The sequence below is a fragment of the Penaeus vannamei genome, chromosome 8, assembly GCF_042767895.1.
Source record: "Penaeus vannamei isolate JL-2024 chromosome 8, ASM4276789v1, whole genome shotgun sequence".
Taxonomy (NCBI): Eukaryota; Metazoa; Arthropoda; class Malacostraca; order Decapoda; family Penaeidae; genus Penaeus; species Penaeus vannamei.
In genome coordinates this window covers 7,064,948-7,069,947 of record NC_091556.1, presented here as the reverse complement: position 1 = coordinate 7,069,947, position 5,000 = coordinate 7,064,948, and the positions used below count along the sequence as shown (strand labels likewise).

Below are 5,000 nucleotides of genomic sequence, written 5' to 3'. Positions count from 1 at the left end.
GATTTTGATTACATTTTGTCGCGTCCAGGACATGTTTATGAGAAAAAAGTCATTCTTTTCTCATTTATCTTTCTTATATACATGTTATATTTTTAAGATTTTGCTTGTTTATTCACGTATTTTATTATTTTTGGTGATATCTGGACTCGAGTGATATGAAAGCGATAGAAAGATTGAAAAATATGACAAAGAGTGTGATGTATTTTTTCTTTGTGATAATGTACTTTTGTTGTGCTTGAACAAGACATGAACTCTATGGATCCAAAATTATGTTATAGACTGATGGTAACTATGTATGTTGGAAATCTTATGTGAAAAGAAACTATAGTAGATCTTTAATGTTATCTATCTTAATAACTATGATCATAATTAATATTTTCATTATTATTATCACTATCATTACTGTTGTCATCATTATCATTATTATCATCTATTATGGTTGTGATGATTGCCATTGTTAACATCAAGATTTTTGTCATTATCAATATCAGTCATTTTTATCATCATTGTTATTGTGATTATCATTATCATCACTAGTATAAGTGTCAGATGTCTTCATCATTATTGTCATTTGCACAAATAATCTTAAACACTATATAATACATTGTATACAAGAAATACATAGGATATAGTTAATACAGGGATAGTAATAGGACAAAGTTTATACAGGGATAGTAATAGGACAAAGTCTATACAGGGATAGTAATAGGACATAGTGTATACAGGGAAAGTAATAGAACAAAGTTTATACAGGGATAGTAATAGGACAAAGTTTATACTGGGATAGTTAGATATGTATTTCGGCAGTATACAGATCAGCTCTCAACCAGGTAAGGAAATTGTATAACGACACTATGTTATAAAATCTACAAGTTTATCTATAAACGGAATTATTGTTATCATTGTTATATTATCTTCCAGTCACTGTTCTTCTCGTCCTCATCATTGTTATCTCTATCATTATCATCATCTTTCAGTTACTGTTTTTATCGTCCTTATCAGTGTTATCGCTATCATTATCATCATCACATAACAGTTGTTATCATCACCACCAGCTCATATCCTGTGCTGTCGTTAAAGTCATTATCATCGTTATCAATACTCTGATGCTCATTATTTCATTGCAGTGCTCTCCATAATCGGTATCATACTGTTATTATTATTATTATTATTATTATTATTATCATTATTATTATTATTATTATCATCATCATCATTATAATTATCACAAGCCTGTCCAGATTATTGCAATCGTTATCTTCATCATTATCATCATATTTTCATTACCATTTTTGCTGTCATTGTATCTTATCTTTCTGATTTCATTATCATCATTATCATTTCATATCTTTTGTTATTCTATTTATTAGTAGTATTTCCATTTCTGGTGATATCGCTTCTATTGATAAAACTGTTATTGAAAATAACATTGTTATCTTGATCATAATCATAGCAATATCGTTATCATTATCATTATCAATGTTATTATCACCTAAGTTAACAATAGCATCATTTCCAATATCAGCACTCCGCTTCGAGAATCGCAAAAGATATATATATATATATATATATATATATATATATATATATATATATATATATATATATATATATATATATGTGTGTGTGTGTGTGTGTGTGTGTGTGTGTGTGTGTGTGTGTGTGTGTGTGTGTGTGTGTGTGTGTGTGTGTGTGTGTGTGTGTGTGTGTGTGTGTAAGAGAGAAAATTTATTTCTCGGTAGTGCAAGATGGGACGGTAAATTTCAGCGTTTTTCGTCGGCCGTATGCATAAAGAAAAAAAATCCCAAATTAGTTCAAAAGACGACGGCAATAATAATGATATTAATAATAATAATAATCAATAATAATAATAATAATAATGATAATAATACTAATAATAATAATATATAAATAAAATGAGAAATGTTCTGCACAAAAATGAACTTGCCCTTTGCAATAATATGAATTCTCAATAGATTTATGTTCCTGTAGACTCATTCCTTAGTAAAGAATTTTGTGCTTTTAACGAAGACATTCTGCAGTTTCGTTATGTTTCGCTTGTCTGTGTTCCTATTCGAAAACATCTCTGTCATTTATAAACACACTGGAAAGATATGAATAAGAAAGAATATCTTCAAAATACAAGAGATGCATTTAACCGCCTCTGAAAATATCTTCGTCAGAAATTCATACATTCACTGTTAAATACATTTCTTGTATTGTGAAGATATCCATTCTCATTCATACCTCTTCTATATTGGTCGCTATGCATACGGTTCATATAAACACATTGACATTAGTATTGATATAAACTACTGTTGTTAATGTTTACTGAGACATTTATCACAGAAATCGTGGTAAGATATAGATGCTCATGGCTTAAGTATATATGATGATCGGAGAAATAAATATAGTGAAGATAGGATAATTATCATTATAATCCTAGAAAGACAATTAATATAACTTCACAATAAATAATATCATGATAAAAAATATACAGATAATAGCAGTAGTTGTTATGTTTGTATAGTGAATAGTAAAAGGAGGTGTTAATTTAGCATCAGTAGTAATAGGATAACAATGATAATATTGATAGAAATGATGTTGATGATAATGATAATGTTAAGGGTGATGATGCAGATATAAGTACCGATGATAATGATTAAGGTGATGTCGATGACGATGTAGATGATAATGATACAGTAATAATGACAATAATGATAACAATACTAATAACATGATGATATCAAATGTCAGATAATGATAAAGGTGGAGGACAAATTTGATAATAAGGATGGCCATAGCCCTGAATATGGATATAAAATATTATTGATAATAAAAGCGATATCATTAACTATACGAACAATAATACTAACTATGCTATACTAACTTTAAAACTAACGCCGATTACAAATAATACAGTCCAAAAATGACGTCACAGGTAATGCAAAAGAAATTCATATGATTTTTAAGGCGTTTGAGTAAAAAATAAATAAATAAATGAAAATAAATAAAAAATAAAAGTTTCGTATATTCTTTTCTCGTTGCTGAAAAAAAATTGTATAAGAAAAAGTATTGTCTCAGATGTATTATTTATACAGATTTTGGAATCTAAAGACATCTGAAATATTGATACAACGCACCTTGACATTGTATCTGCTTTATCAGTTATCTATAAATAATGTATCTTAGATGACAAGGATTTACAGTTATAGGAGAGTTTGTACTTTGACAACAACAACAACAACAACAACAACAAAAGTTATTGGCTGGGAACGATAATGAAGATGATGATGATAATGACAGACATGATGACCATAGTGACTGTAGAAGAAAATGATGATAATAACTGTGATTAAAATACTATTGCTATTATTACTATTGCTATTACTACTACTTCTACTTCAGCTAGATGATAACATTGAGTTCGATAATGATACTATGACAGTGATTTTAATGATGACAATGACACTTAATGATTAATATCATAAAAATAATGATGATTATGATGATAAAAATTATTATTGCACTTATGATCAGATATATATCTTCTTCATCATATTATTATCACTATTATCATTATTACAATCATTATCGTTATTCTTAGCATTATTATTGCCAATATTGCCAATAACACTAGTAGAATCATCATCGTCATCATAATAATGATGATAAATATAATGATGATACTAATTATGATAATCATATGATAACGACCGTGATAACTATAAAGGCAAAAATAATAATAGTAATAACGATAATGATAAGAATGGTTATTATTTTTATTATTATTATTATTGTTTATTTTTATCACTTGTTTCATTATAATCATCATCATTTTCATCTTCTCTATAGTTATTATTTTCTGATATTGTTATTATTAGTATTGATATCATTATTATCATTACATTAGTAGTATTGTTATTATTATCTTAATTATGTTAATGATAATAAAGTGATAATAATAATTATCATGATTACTCCTCATTTTTTATATCATTCTGTATTCTCATTAAGATTACTATTAATATTATCATTACCATTATCATTATTATTGTTATCTTCAACAGTTTCATCACGATATCACAATTTATGATACTATACATGATTATAACACCACCAACATTGCAAATTAACATTACATTACTGTTTGTCTTACTAATTACTATGTGTTCTGCCATCAGAACTCAGGAATCACTATCTAGAACATTAATTCCATATGATGATAATTTTCCTAGAGCTGTTATGATATCTGTATCCATGGTATATTCGACCTTAAAGGCACTATATTACGGAGTTCCATATATGGCATTGTTTTTTTTTCTTGTTTTTTGTTTGTTTGTTTGTGTGACTCATGTTATTGTATGTTAGTTTCTCCTTAATATTATATAATTTTTCTTTGATTGAATCTTGTTTAATTTCTGCTGTTGTTGTTTTCCGAAATATTGATTAAATAGATTATTGGGTTTGAAGTTATTGCTGTTCCGTTTAAGGTGATTTAATTGATTGAAAATTAATGGAAAAAAAATCGATCAAGTGTTATTGGTATTGTTATAACGATTATTTTGTCATTGTTATTGCTATTATAGTTGTCATTATCATTATTATTATTATTATTACTTTTACTATTACTGATATTATCTTTATCATTATTTATTATTATTATTATTATTATTATTATTATTATTATTATCATTATCATTATCATTATCATTATCATTATCATTATCATTATCATTATCATTATCATTATCATTATCATTATCATTATCATTATCATTATTATTATTATTATTATCATTATTTTTATTATCATTATTTTTATTATTATTATTATTATTATCGTTGCTTTTGCTATATTGAAGTCATTAGTGATAATGGTGATAACAATGATGATGATAATATCAATGAGGATAATGGTAATAATGATAATGATGATGATCATGATAACATTTATGGAAATAATAATGATAACAGTAATTCTCATTATTACTACTTAT

The 5,000-nt window shown here is 26.2% G+C and overlaps 1 protein-coding gene across 1 annotated transcript in view; it reads left to right on the top strand.

Moving 5' to 3' along the window:
• LOC113806657 (DNA-binding protein D-ETS-6-like) overlaps positions 1-5,000 on the top strand; it is a 39,994-nt gene that overhangs the window by 26,612 nt on the left and 8,382 nt on the right. The window lies entirely within an intron of this gene.